The sequence below is a fragment of the Protopterus annectens genome, chromosome 2.part1 (assembly GCF_019279795.1).
Source record: "Protopterus annectens isolate FY-2018-M chromosome 2.part1, PAN1.0, whole genome shotgun sequence".
Lineage (NCBI taxonomy): Eukaryota > Metazoa > Chordata > Ceratodontiformes > Protopteridae > Protopterus > Protopterus annectens.
The window spans coordinates 1,006,751,559-1,006,767,881 of NC_056729.1; positions in this window are offsets into that span (position 1 = coordinate 1,006,751,559).

Below are 16,323 nucleotides of genomic sequence, written 5' to 3' on the forward strand. Positions count from 1 at the left end.
CCTTCCCATACGAACTATGTTTTGGAGAGATTAATAAAAATATGGGTTAGTAACAGTCAACAACATTCCTAATTAATTATAACAGCATGCAGAAGCATTCCTATTAAAGCAACACACCAGATTTTCAACAGTTGAAAAGCAAGCATAACACAAGCATATAGAGGACATTAGTGGACATTACAGCAGCATGCAGGTTGAATTGATGGCAACAGGCCACCAATATTGTGGTATTTTAACAGGGCACAGGCATAGAAATAAATGCAAATATTTATAAACCAATAGGACATATGTCCCAACAAATGTTTTGAGATTAGACATACCGATTGTCCTGTGGAATTGCATTTTTTATGCACATACAGTAGGGTGGGAAAAGATAGCTCAGTTAACAACTTATATATCCTTCTAGTTTTCACTACATTCCTATTAACTGCAGTTATATGTCCCTTACATGTATTATTACACTACACAATGTCCTTATATTGTGCAATTGGATTTTGCTAGATCATTTTATACATGAGCTGTATCTTACATACAAACTGTCCAAGATGCAGATGTTACTGCAACATATTTTGAAAGTTGCTCACACACACACTACTGCTAAGATGGTACACTGATAGATCTACTTTCATATAATTATCTAGATATGTTCAGGTGAAAGTATCAGTTATATGTTAACAGCTCCCTACATTTCTGGCAGCACACTGACATTTCTGGGGAACACAATACCAAGCTACTCATGTGCCAGATTAACCTATACATGCTGGCCATGAACCAACAGTTGAGGGCTGTACATATGCATACAAGATACTGGCACTCCCTTCATCCACGTTATATGGGCCTGTCCAAGTGTGGGTTGACACTGCTTACTACAACACTACTATTTGTAGAATGCAACAGTACAACAACATATAAAAAAAATGACACAGACGCACTCCATGAAGCATACATTTATTAAAGGTTTATTACACCTTTATTTATTCGGTTAAAAGACTTTTTGAAGGCTCTCATTTATTTTATATAACAGTACATGCAGAATAATTACTAACCTGCCTCATGAAGCAGCCTTTGCAGCCTATCTTTGTGGGCTTACTGGTTCATAGCTCGGACACCTGCAGCTGTGAAGTAAATGCAGTGATATTGAGACATACCTATCCATAGTATAGACAAGCATAGCAATTCTTAACTACTTAATACAATGGCTACTTACTCAGTACTGGGGCATTAGGCATCGTACGGGATTCCTGGATCCACTGGTCGAGTTGATCCTCCCTACGTCACTTCAGGTCAGAATAATGGTGCCTGACCTGCTCACCAGTCCAAGGAACACCAGTGGCACTGGTGAGATCATGGGCAAGACTGTTCCAGGCCTCTGTTTTATATTGGGTACCCTGGTACTGGCTCCACAGGAGTCTTTCCTCATGACTGTGGACAAGGAGCCAAACCATTACTTTGGACTCCTGGATGCCCCAGCGTTGCACTCTAAATCAAGTGCCTTCTCCAACAACAGCCATGGTGACTGCAGAAGGAAGCTACAACCAGTTATAGCAAGTATTCCCACATGTGGAGCTTAAATATGCCTAATATCCCGCACTTATTTGTGATTGGCCAGTTTTGGAAAAACTCAGCTGTAGGCACGCCTGCTTAGCTGATGCTGGCAATGTTTCAAATTCCTTTGATAGATATGTGTCTGTTGAAAGTGCATGTTTGTGAAATGCTGTCATGGCTTAGTAGTTAAGTACTCTGACTATAGTGCACAGTATCCTTAGTTTGAGCCTTGTCACTGCTTTTTATTTTCCTGCTGGGCAGACCTGACTGGTTAAGGTAAAGTGAAGGAGGTGTGAGCATGTTTAACTGACTTTGCTCGACTTTGCCCAACATTGCTCAATGTTGCTCGACGTTGCTCGAGGTTGCTCGATGTTGGGCTGGTTAGAGCAGTGCGCAGCTACGCGCAAATACGTTGTGGTTGCGCTGGTTAGCGCGGTGCGCAGCTATGTGAAATTGTATTTAAATATGCTCAATAATGGTAAAATGTGCTTAGCAGTGCTTTATATTGCTTAAAATAGAGTACTCATGCCTCAGAATGCATAACCATTTCACCTTCATATATATATAATTCGTTCACTACTACATTTAACATTTCAATGCTTTTTACAAAACTTATACATAAAAAATGTCAGGAAATATTTTTGTATACAGATTTCCCACAGAAAATGGAACGTGCAGTAGTGGGACTCAAACCGGGAATGCCTCCTCTTTGTGTGAAGGCTCTAACCACTATGGTATTGCTATTTTGTTTAATTTGCATATATATTTCATATTATCCTCTTCTGGTGTCTAAGCTGCTAACTGTAGCTAAGCAATGGGCAAACCCACGCAAACACACACAAATACGGGCAGCTATATCGGAAGAAAAAAAAATTCTTTTTATTTTTAGTTTTGTCAGTTGTTTAACATATGGGGGAGTATAGTGTTACATTGTGCACATGTGAGCAGACTCACTCATGTAACCCGAAATTGCGGCGTTTCTTCATTGCAGGGGCTTGGATTTTTGGACTGCTCGGCAGTCCGACACACCCCCTACATGCGTCCATGCTCCGTGTAAGCTTTAGAGTTGAGGCAGCGCACCCTCATTAATATGCATGGCGCGCTGCCATCATACTCTTACACTGGCACTTCCGTGTAAGACTAATCTAGTCTTACACGAAAGATTAGTAAATCCAGGGGATGGTGAGAGTCAACAAGATGCAGTGCATACAGTGCAAGAGGAATTTGCTAGTTTTTCTTACACGGAAGATTAGTAAATCCGGGGGATGGTGAGAGTCAACAAGATGCAGTGCAGACAGAGCAAGAGGTATTTGCTAGTTTTTTTCACATCTATGAAGATATTTAATATTTACATATTATTATATATGTATAGCCTACTACAATTATTCATCATTTCTTAATTTCCACCAACCACTATCAAAATGTTTACTACTCTGGATTATGTTATACCCAATGTAAAAGTGATGCTTCATGCCTACTGTGAATCATGCTATTGTTAATGTAAAACTGCAAATGAATGAAAGAAGGCAGGAATTGAATAATTTATGTAAATATTACTTAGGTTATATGATATATAGCAATATGTGTGAAGTAAAATGTTTGTTATATTAATTATAGTGTGATTACTTTTATACGAATGTAAATGTGCCTCTGTCACAAGTGACAACTCAGTAAAGGGGTTTGAATAAAAATGCAACTGAATAAAAGTAGTATCTTCTGCTTCTGGCTTTTCCTGGTAAGGGGTCACCACAGCAGATCACCCATCTGCTCATGATTGGCAGTGGAGTTTTATGGTGTTGAGTTGCCAGCCCGGCACCCAACCTTCCACAGAAGGCACACACTCACTCCTAGGGCCAATTTAGAATCTCCAATCCACCTACAGCATGTCTTTGGGATGCGGGAGGAAACCGGAGCACCCGGAGGAAACCCATGCAACCACAGGGAGGACATGCAGACTCCGCACAGAAGGTGCCACAGCCAAGGATCGAAGTGGAGAACCTCTTGCTGTGAGGTGACAATGCTAACCACTGCACCACTGTGGTATGCTAATTCCTTTTCTCTTTATTTTTCTTTTCCATATTGTACTAGAGTTTTTCTCCATAGAACCCCACTCAAAAGGCATATCATGGCCAATACATCTTTCCTGGTAAACAAAAGAAAATAAATGCATTTATTGTTTACTGCTCATTAAGAGGATGGGTGGACTGGTGCAAGACCCTTTTCTGCCACTACCTGGGCCATCAGGCAAATACAAAAAAGCTACAGACATTACAAACAAGGAAGCACAAACAATTACAATGTGAAAAAGAAATGCTTAGTGGTACATTAACATTAACAAAGAAAAATGTCAGTGTACAAAATAGGATATATAAGCACAATCATAAAAGCAGTCCATATAAAACATTCATATTTAAAATATATGCAGAGTAGATCAATTCAACAAGTGCACCTGTACAAGTTAGATATCAAACAAAAGAGTCATAAATGTTAGGTTAGAGTCCTTAATGAAGCCAGGAATTTTCCAGTATCTCAAAAAACAAACATGGATTTGTTCTTGAGGTGAAATCCTTGGCATCAGTGTCACCAAGTAATATGGTCATGATTGGAGAACCAGTCATAATCCTGTATGTTATTAATTAGCCAATTCCAGATTTATAATGATTCATATTGGAGTATAAGTTTTACTTATGCTGACAATATCACCTGCATAGATGGTTATAAATAAATAAAGTCTTGTCATCCTACATTTGTTATGCAACTAAAACCTTGTTATCATAGTGCTAAAAACCAAAGGAGAATGTCTCAGGTGGAACAGACTCCGTTACAGTGCTGTTTTGCTGCCAGGTTTTGAGCAACACCTGGGTATGATAGTTCAAATATGTAAAAATTACTGTTATGCCTACTGCACACTACAGGGGGAGGGGTTGTCTAACGGATCAGTACTCTCTAGTACTTAAAATTGTTGTACGCATCTTGTTTCCAGCCACACTGCAGTTGTTTAGTGCAATTTGTCAAGCAGATTACAATTAATAAAGTAAGATTAACTTGGACAATGAATTTTGAATTCTTAGGACGCATGCATACATTTATACTACTGAGGGTTTTTCCTCAGTTCCTTAGCGTCACACAGCCTTCAAGTCTTTGGGTTTGAGACACCTGAGATAGGTAACTGAAAATCATGCTGTACATTTTAAAGACACTTCTTAGCAGGCATGTGGCCTGCAGAAAATTAATAACAGACACTGCAAACCCAAGAATTCTGCTCTACTCAGATGTTTAGTTGCAGTTGATGGGACTGTTAATAAACCAGAAAATCTCTGTATATTAAAAATGGAAATACTAAACCTGCAGCACGAAAAATATATCTAGGCATGATTCATCTGCCCCTTACACTAGAATGCCTAACAAGGGAACTCCCATCTGCTTGTCTCTCATTGTCTGTCAGTAATTCTCAGCAGCCAGTAAACTTTGCAAATTAACTGTAGATTCTTCAGGAAAGGGAGCGGTAGGAACATGTTTGGCACCATTCCAGTCACTGAGACTGTCTTTTCTTCAGGTATTATGGAGAGCTTTCATACCCTAAAGTGTTTGAGAGTTTTGGAAATCATTTTGTCTGTGTTTTATTTGGGGTGGGGGCAGGGGAGATTGCAGGAAACCACCTTATCTATGAGAAAAGAAACTCCTGTAAGTTTTAAAAATTGAAAAACCCAGTCCTGCAACACAAAAAATAACCCACAGGCAACACTTGGCTGCTGCAGTTTTTTTAACCTCAGCTAATATATAAACATGCATGCACTTGCACTCACATGCGCGCGTGCGCGCACACACACACACACACACACACACACACACACACACACACACACACACACCAGTCACCTGCTTCTTCTGTTAAAATTAGGCAACAATTCACATTAGTCATATCTCTCACTCTGAATTCTATATTCCTTAAATAGCACCGGTACAATAATGGTGCATATATTGGAGCTGCAAGCTGAGAAGAAGCGATAAGGATTTTTCTTCTCCAAAGACAATAGCTGATTTGGAAGCAGGGCAGGGAGTGGGGGTTGTATGGCTTCTGCTTCAGTTCTAGTTCCTAAGCTCATCTTTTAGTTGGCTGATGTTCAAAGGCTGTTCTGCCCTGATAAATCATTGTCCTTTTTCCACAATTATACATTGCCCTCTATGTGAAGTCATAGGGTAGTTGTTGCATTCATCAAGTTACAGACTAATAACAGGCAAGGGAGAACATTTTCTGATACAATGGACTGAAATTCCTACATGCCTGTTCCTTGATATTTAAAACCCTTAACTGATTATGATCATGATATGTTAGCATTCAACGGTTAAGTGTATAATGATGCACTCTTGACCAAAATGCATATTCCTTAAGAGAGGGCCACTTCAGAGAAATGTTCTTTCATCTCAGGTGCATTAATTTCAAACATTGTTATAACAAGTGAGGAAGAACAGTCCCCTGAATGGGAGTATGAAACTTTGCTTGCTAAAAAGGATATATATTTTTTTACTATTGATAGAATGCCATTATGAATATCTGCTTTTTGTCAAAACAGTCTACAAAAATGTGTAACTTAACTGTCATGAAATTATACTGCAATGTCCATATAAGCTAATATATCAGCTGACACATTTTTTATTTAAACTTAAACACATATTTATTCAACTTCTTAATAAATGAAAACATCTTAAGACAAAACAAAAATAAGCATAATTAAAGCCTGCATTTCACTTTGTGAACTGCATTTTATTAAACTGCTGCTTCATTTTTATTGTTTTTTGCTGTGACTGCTTCATTCTGTACTTTGTATTACTGCTGCTTCTGCCGTAAATAGCATAGGCTAGATTCAGACTTAATGAATATAGACTGTTTGGTATCTCCTCAGCACTAAAACCAGCCATCTTACATTAACAGGGTCTCCCTGCACCCCTGTGGCAGAAGTGTGTACCTCAGGACGCATCTAAGTTGGAGATTGCTGGAATAAGCTCTGTGTGGGGCTTTCCTATTGGTAGTTTGTGTTAAATTTGTTTAAATTCACTTGTATTTAAGCCTCACATTTGCACATAACTGCACACCACGCAACAAGGGTTAGCAGTGCCCTGTATATACATAAATGCCTAGATACAACTTTTTTCCTACATAACAGTCAGTGGAACCCTCCCATGCTTCCCGGCTGCATTGTGGGCAACTCAGCTGAGCACAGAGCAGCATTGCCACACTTTAATCCCTAATCCTCAATAGAATAAGTCCCCCTGATAATGCTAGAGCAAAACCTGATCTAACGTGCCCACCCCCTAACCTGCTACAATGAACAGTCAGTTTCCCAACATTTCTCCAACCAACCTGACTGACATGGGCATCCTGAGGCAGTGTAGTAATTGTATACTAACAGCCATTTGCTTCTTCAGCAAACAAATACAATATGTGAGAGATGTAACTATATTATGAAACAGGAATCAATCCTCTCACATAGGTTCATAGGTTCATAGGTTGGTACTGGGCTATCTGCCCGAAGGCATATATTAGCCCAGCCATAACATTAAACAAGACATCAAACAGGTTGTCAGCACATACATATCTCCTCTCACACAAGATGAAGTCTTGACGCATAAACTCACATACGTAGAGGTAATCACTAAGAGCCTACCAAAAGACCAGAGACCTCCCAAGAGCAAACAACTCACACATACTACGACCAAAATGTACTACACATAACAACACAGATACCAGTGTCTCAGCAAATAAGCCCCTAAGGCAGAACACCTCAAAAACAAATGTCCTGGTCATAGGAAATTCCATAGTGAGACACACAGATGTACCCTTCACCAATATAGACAAGGAAAAGTTCACAGTCAACTACCTGTCAGGTGCCAGGATCCATCAAATCACTCATGCATTCAAGTCACTCAACAACAATTACCATTGTGACTTTCATAGTATATGTCAAGGTGAATGACTTGAAATGTACTTCCCTGGACTACATGAAGACAGACATGACTGAACTCTCAGATTATGCATCCCAGGCAGGTATGTCCCTTGCCCTAAGCAGCATTATACCCTCACCCAGCATGATGCCACAGTATAAACAAAAAATGATTGGCTTCATCAATAGGCTTAGTGCCTGGTGTCAATACAGGCAGACCCAGTATCTGTCAGCCTGGGAAGACATGGTCGGCAGACCACGCTGCTTTGCCAGGGATGGTCTTTACCTGTCTCCTCTAGGCTTTCGAATACTGGCAAAGACAATTGCCTCTTCCATAGTTGCCTTTTTTAGGCAGTACCAAAACAACAAAACTTTTGATGTAAGAAGATCCACTACAGACAAACTCAAGGTATGTTGCGTAATGCTAGGAGTCTAAACAGGTAACTGCACTCCCTGGAAACTCTCCTCACCTTGGAAGATGCTGACATCTGTGCAGTCACTGACACTTGGTACAAGACCACAGAGATCACCCCGGCTGTGCAAGACTACAATGCTTTCCACACATTCAGACTTCAACATGAACATGAAAGAACCAAAGGTGGAGGTGTATCCATCTTCATTAAATCCACATACACCTCAGGACTAGTTAAACAGTATGACTCTCTTAAGCCTCTCCAGGTCCAAATAACTATAGGTAAAACACCCTACCACATTATTGCTATCTACAGGTCCTCCACCATGAACTAGGAGAAGCAAACTACTTACCTGGACTTGCTTAAGTCACTCATTATACAGCCAAACACTTTTGTAATGGGAAATTTCAACAATCTTTCTATCTTGTGGGTGATGTACATGAGCACAAGCATGATTGCCCTGAGATTTCTGGACATTGTTAATACACATTCTCTGGAACAGTTAGTCTGCACACTCACAAGGGGCTGAAGTGTTCTGGACTTAGTACTCACCAATATGGGGGGGGTTACTGCACTACCCCCGTGTTCTGCCCTCTCTAGTAAGGTCAGACCATAGTCTCATTTGAAGTAACGATCAGACCTGACACCTCCACATGAGCAATAAAACTGAGTAACTTTTCCAAAACAAATTGTGATGATTTGAGATAGTATCATCTGTGCCAGGGAGAGTAGGGCAGTGCATGTGTAACATATGCCTGTGTAGCTAGCTGGAGTTCTGTAAAGAATTTTATGCCATTTGACTATCACACTGACTAGTATAGATGCTTGTGTTAAAAATGTATTTGTAAAGTTACTTGTGTTAAAAATGCATCAACAGTGGGTCCTGCTAGACAAAAAATAGATATACATGTATGTCAGACAGTATTATTATAACTGATTAAATGTATATTTTTTAACAGAGAATTCTAGAAAGGGAGAGATTAATCTCAGTTCAGCTAATTTTGAAAATTAGGTTGAAAATTAAATGGGCTGGTTTAGGCCATAAAGATTTTATTTTACAGGTCTGATTGCAGCCACAGACAAAAATGACTGGGAGAACCATGACTAGGAATCTTACTGTATTGTCCTTGGGAGTGAACTAATTGCTACCCTGGAAGGGTGGACATTTTTGAAATTATTTTATAGCTTTCAGATGCTGCAACACACCTTAGCAAAGCTCTGGGTGTGCATTGTACCAGAGTCAGGTGACCAGATGTGATGTCATTCTATAACTAGCACTAACATTTTTTTTTAGATTCTAGTGAGAGATATTCTGGAACTGTCGTAGCAACACTTTGTTTTTCAGAACCTGACAGAAAAGATCTCTCACAGATATCTCACACAACCTCATACCTCATCTTGCCTTGCTGCAGTAAGCAACGCAACACTCATCATTTTGCCTTGCTGTAGTAAGTAACTTAACTAGGGAACAGTAATTCTTTAGTCATTCAGGAAAATGCAGTGAGATTTGTTAACTACTTGTTTTTCTGCATCTGTGTGAATTTATCCAACTGTGTTATTTTTTTACATCTCCTGTGAATGAAACTCTGTTTATTGTAACTAGATATTCAGTATTCTCATGCTTTCTATTTTATTATGTATTATTAAATATTTCTATACCTTTCATTGTGGCTGGTCTTTTAGAGAATACGTTTAACATCTTATAAGTACTTATGCTTACTTTAGTGACACAGTGGCCAGCCGCTCCTGAAATCCCTGCCGCATTGGTCAAACTCTATCATTTGTATTAGTATCAATTTTACTCAGTATAATTGGGTACCCCTGTAAGAGCCTTACAGTAGCTGACTGGTGGCAGCATAATTATCTTATAGCCTGGACAGAGGGGTTACAGCTGGTAAATCTGTGATAGCCTTTTCCAGGTGCATATGTGTGTGTGTGTGTGTGTGTGTGTGTGTGTGTGTGTGTGTGTGTGTGTGTGTGTGTGTGTGTGTGTGTGTGTGTGTGTGTGTGTCAACCAAATATCCAAGTGTTTGTGCCAGCTACTTGGAACAGAGACACAGAACTCCAAAGTGGTCAGTGTGAGGTCTTGTTTAAGGCATAGAGAGAGAGAGAAAGATAGAGGGAGAGAGAGAGAGTCCAGCCCCAGGTCTGGAGTGTGCTGCCTGTTTGCTCTTAAGGGAGATTGTGCTTGGTGCAGAGAGCTGCATCTGAAAATACTGTGTGTATCCATTTTTATTCCTAGTGACCATCCCTCACCAGTCTTAGTGGTGAGGATTGAGGCTCTTTGATTACTGGTCCAGAGAAGGGACCATCACATATTGGTGGCAGCTGGGTGGGATATTCATTGAACTTCAGTAGCCTGTGGACAGTTGCCAATGAAGGTGTGTGTACTCTCAGCAACCACAAAGTAAACATACATTTCATTTCACAACAGTTTTATTTATTTTTGTTAGTTTAATTTAGTCAGGTAAAGCAGGCAAAGATGTTAGCAGAGGATTATGGCAAGCTGACAAAGAACCAGTTAGCCAAGGCTTTTAAAGCCAAAGGACTGGTGCATCCCAACTGACTAAACAGGAAATTATTTCAGCCATATTTGGAGCTGCAGCATGGACTGGCAACCAGTCTGGTGATGGGGATGTGCAGCCTTCAGAAACAAGACAGTTCACCTTTTGTTCAGAGGACTTAAAAAAATCTGGAGTTAAAGAGGCTTGAACTGAAGGACGTACGTTTGGACTTAGAATCAACGGGAGACTGCAGCAGGCAAAATAGATGGAATTAGAATCAGCAGAGAGACTGCAGTGTTTGAAGGTCATAGAGAATAAGAGACTGCAGCATTTAGAGGCTGAAGAAGATGAGAGACTGCAGCATTTAGAGGCTGAAGAAAATGAGAGACTGTGGCAGGAAAAACAGATGGAATTAGAATCAGCAGAGACTGTGGCATTTGAAAGTCAAAGAGAATGAGAGACTGCAGTATTTGGAGCCCAAAGAAAAGGAGAAACAGCATCAACATGAGAAGGAAATGCTGACTCTTCACCAGGGTCATGGAGGTAATGGGGAATGGAATAACTATACCCCAGAAACAATAAAGGTTAGTAAATTTCTTCCACAGTTTACAGAGGGTGATAATTTTGATAGTGTTATTCATATATTTGAAAGAGTATGTAAACAGTATAATGTTGACAAAGGGCTCAGGTTACGGCTCCTGACCCCCTTACTCCATGATAAAGCTGTAACTGCTGCTTCTAAACTGGCTGATACTGATTGTTTAAACTATGATAAAGTTAAACAATGTTTATTGGATTGTTGTAAATTAACACCTGAAGCTTGCAGAAAAAAAGTTTTGTAAGCATAGATACAGGCAGATAAAAGTATATGTGATTATATTGCTTTGTTAAGCACTTATTTTCATAGGTGTGTAGGTGGGTATAAGGTCAACACTTTTGAAAGGCTGGCAGACCTTTTGGTGAGGGAACAAGCCCTTAGTAAGTTGCCTGAGGACATGAGAATCTGGTTGGCAGACTGGGAGTGTAACTCTGCAGATCAGCTGGGTTAAAAAGGGGCTCTCTACTTAGCAAGCAGGGCACCACTGCACAAGAAGGCGCTACCCAGTGCTGCATATGGATATACGGGAACCCATGGTGGGCAGCCTAAACCACCCCAACAGAGTCCACCAGTAAGAGGGGAAGCCACTAGTTCAGGTACATGGCCAGGATCAAGGGTTAGATGTTTTAAATGTAAACAGAAGGGCCATGTAGCATACAAATATCTACTGAAGCAAGGTGGAAAACAAAAGGCGAGGGAGCCAGCAAGTGGGAATAACAGCATGACAGTGGTTAGTTGTCTGGAGACAACATGGGTACCAAACTATCACTGGAGTTTGTATCCTAATTTAGTGGACAGAAGATAGGCCACTGCTAAGAGAGACACAGCCTCTGACATAACTATTGTAAAGCCTGCAGTGGTTAAAGAGGAGAAGTACTTGGTTGGGCAGACCACTCCAGTCAGAGCTTTAGGAGGCACCCCATTCCAAATAACTTTGGCCAGGATTCATCTTGTCTGGGAGGGTGGAAAAGGAAGCAAGCATGTAGGTATGTTCGAGGATATCCCTGTAGCTGTCTTTATAGGAAATGATAATGATTTTGATGATGTAGTACCTTGTGTGCATGCAGTTACACGCAGTCAAGGTTTGGAGACAGGCATGTCATTCTGATAGCCTGGGGGAGACACAGACAGACCCCGCACCTGAAGCTGGGGATGGTAGTTTGGCTATTTCAGGGAGGGAGCTACCCTGTAGCAGTGAGCCTGAAAGTGAGCCACAGCTGCTGGTAGGTACTGATATTCCCATGAACAGAGTGACTACAAGGACAGAGGTGAGTGATAGTACCCAGGTTGACAGTGAGGTGCCACTGTCAGAAGATGCCAGGCTTCCTGTGGAAAGGGAGCTGGGAAAGGTCACAAATGTAGAGTCGAGACAGGCTCAGCTTTCAGACCCTACCTTACAAGGCTTGAGAGAAGTAGCTAAGGAAGCATCTGAGTCTCAAAGAAAAGGGGAGTCTCTTTACTTGAACATTGAGGATAAAAAAGAAATTATGCATTGTTACTATTATGCAAGAAGCCCAGAATTTCCAGACAGAAGGTATACAAAAAGATTAAGAGATAAACTAGAGGAAAGAGAAACACTTCCACAAGAAAAACTGTCAAAAGCTTCAAATAAAAATTTGTGATAATTAATACAACAGATTTACGAAAAACATTATATAGACCAAAAAACATTGGCCTGTTTGAAAAAAGAAGCAACTGAAGAGGCACAAAAATATAAAGAACAAAATCTAGAAACTTTAGAAAGGTATAAAAAATAAATATGGACGTGGGAATGAAAGAGAGATCTGATCTGGTGCCATATTTATGCAAAGGAGAAAGCCAAACTAAGAAGCATAAAAAAGGCAGCCCCAAATATATTCAAAGAGAAATACAGGCAAAAGCATCCAGATATGGAAAATTTCACAACAGAAAAATAAGATCACAAAGAGAGAATGTAGAACAGAAGATTAGTAAAGCAGAAGTTAAAAAAGGAAGTTGAAGTTATGGAACACTTGTGAAGTGAAGGATTTAGTGTAGAAAGCTTAACACTTGTTACATCATAGTGTGATTAACAATGAGTCCCTAAAGTAAGGAGAAACAGGAGGATCGGGAGACTTCTGAAGAAGAAATATGGGCATGGGAAAGAAAAATAATTTTAATATGGCGCAATATTTATGCAAATGAAAAAGCAAAACTAATCAATGCAAAAAGAGCAGCACCAAAGATATTTGAAGAGGAATACAGACAAAGGCATCTGGACATGGAACATTTTATAATACAAAAAATAAGGAAATAAAGAGGAAAAGTAGAAAATAGGATTAGTAATGCAGAAGTCAAAGAAATAGAAACTGAGGTTATGGATTACCTGCAAAGTGAAGGATTTAGTATAGAAAATATAACTCAGAAAACATCACAGCAGGATAGAGCAATGGATCCCCAAATTAAGGTGAAACCAGTAGAGCGGGAAACATCTGATCAGTTGCCAGATGAAGTACTTTGGAGCTTTCCATAGGAAACAAATACAAACATTTGGTTGGAGTTTCACTGCAAGAGGAGGAAAAAAAATTGTGGCAACTCGGACGCAGCCAATGTTATGAGGTGATAGGCTGGTGAATTCCCATATGAAAGAGCAATGGATGACACAGGATGAAACTGAAGAAAGTGTGGCACAGGAAGATTCTGAGGAACTACCTATGGAATGCTCACAGGAAATGGAGAGCAAAGAATATGCTGTCAGTTTAGAGGAAAGTGATCTAAGAGAACAGCTGTTTGATTTAATACAGATGGACAGACATATTAAGATCAGTGAAAGAAACAGACTACAGAAGGTCAATAAAACCCAAAATGTTAGAAGTTTGCTAAAAAAATTAACACAGTAATTAGGACTATCCACAGAGATTCATGCCATAGAAATCAATAGGATATATTACTGTGCAGCTAAATTAGTAACAGATAAAATCTTACCACAAAAATGCAAAGTGGTAAGGGAAAAGGGGAGAAATCGAATGCCATCATGGAAGTATTGAAAAGAGAAAATTATAAAGCGATTAAGACAAGAAGTGTCACTGTTAGAATAATGTAGAAGAGGGAACAGATCACCAAAAATACTCACAAAGATAGATGTGATAAAAGCAATGCACAGTATCAGAACAGATCAGGATCTGTTGTGCACTATCGCAAATAATAAACTAAAAATATTAGCACAGGCAGAAAAACTTAGAAGATATGCAGATAATTTACTGATGACCCTAAAAGGTTTTATAGAGAATTGGGAAACAAGGTAAAATGAATCAAAACACCACCAAAAAAGAAGAAATAGATATATTTTGGAGAAATATCTATGAAGACCCCTTGGAACATAACAAAGATGCTAAAGGAATAGAAGTAGTAAAAGAAAGAATAAGAAGTTCAAATGTACAGGATATGCAATGGGATGAAGTGACAGCCGGAGAGATTGAAACAAAGTTAAGAAAAGGTCCTAAATGGAAAACCCCAGGTTCAGATGCAGTACCTAACTTCTAGTTAAAAGTATTAACATCTTTACATGAAGATTTAGCCGTGAGTAAGAACTATATATATGCACACCCTGAACAGACACCAGCCTGGCTAACAGCAGGAAAAACAATACGATACTTGAGTGAACCTGCAACTATCCTAAAAACTATAGACCAACAACTTGCCTTCCAATGACGTATAAACTATACATTGGAATTGATGTCAACAGAGTTTATAGTCATTTAGAAGTAAGCTCAATCATGGCAATAGAACAAAAGGGTAGTAAACGAAAGCCATATGGAATAAAGGATCATTTGATGTTAAATAAAGTCATAATGGAGAACTACAAAAAGGGGAAGAATCTAAGTACGCTATGGATAGACTATAAAAAGCATTTGACAGTATCCCATATTCATGGATAAAAGAGTGCTTAAAAATGTATAAGATACTCCCTACACTGATCAATTACATTACAGTGGCCATGAAATACTGGCAAACCACTCTGCAGTTAAGCCACGATAAAGGACAAATTATTATTCCAGGGATAAAAATTCAAAGGGGACGTTCCAGGGTGACTCTCTTTCACCACTGCTGTTTTGTCTTGTCCTTAATCCATTAAGCTGTCTACTTAACAGATTAGGCCATGGCTATAAACTGGCTCCCAGAAAACAGCAAAGTGTAAAGACTTCCCATCTTTCTATAGATGATTTAAAACTGTATAGCTGATTAGATGAGGAACTGAAAGCACAACTGCAAGTGGTCAAACCTTCTTCAGATGATATAAGAATGTCATTTGGTCCTGATAAATGTGCAAAAACAACCTATAAAGCAGGAAAGCTGTAGTACCAAGAAAACAGGAATGTGATATAAAATAACTTGAGTAAGAGGGAGTGTATAAATATTTGGAAAGTGATGAAGGATCAGCTATAAAAACATGAATAAATGGGAATAAAACTCAGTAAGGAATATTTTAGAAGGCTTAAATTAATATTAAAACAGCATTGACATCTAGGAACAAAGTCCAAGCTATAAACCAATTTGCTCTTCATGTCCTAACTTATAGTTTTGAAGTGACTGACTTGCCCCAAAAGATGTTGGATAGTTTGGACAGGAAAACAAGAAGGATTCTTCATGCTCATCAAATGATTTATAAAAATCAATACATACCAAGACTATATATTCCCTGTTCTGAAGGAAGTATGTTCCTTCTCAAAAAGATTACATGTGTAGAGCTGCGATAGTGGACTGCATACATATTTGATGACCTCACAATACCCAAACGTAGTGAAAGTTTTGAAACTTGAGGAGAACAAGTCTAAGATGACTTCCCTGCTAATTTTAGCAGAAGCATATTGGTGTCAAGCAGCAATGAAAATCAAACCAGAAGTAGATAAAAATCAAGTAGCAACTGAATGTGCCAAAAAACAAAAGACAGAATATAAGGTGAAGGATCAGATGAGAAGGCAAGAAATGTGGAAAAAGCATAAGTATAGTAGCAAGTATAAAAAACTCTTGGAACAACCCCATGTTGATCAGGATCGAATGCAGGAATGGTTAAGGAGTAGTGAATTTAAACCAAAAGATTAATATTGGCAGCTCAAGATAGTGGGCTACATACATATTGGTTTACAAAGTCCATTGAGCATGTGGGAGAAACAGACAAATGTAGGTTTTGTAAAACAGAATTGGAAACAGTTACGCATCTTGTTACTGGCTGTGATATACTAATGGCAGAAGGACTGTATACTGAAAGGCATAATAATGTGAAAAGACTATTGCAATGGGGATCGTGCAAACATTATAATACTGAAGTAGCTGAAAAGCACTGGAAACATGAGCCACAAAGA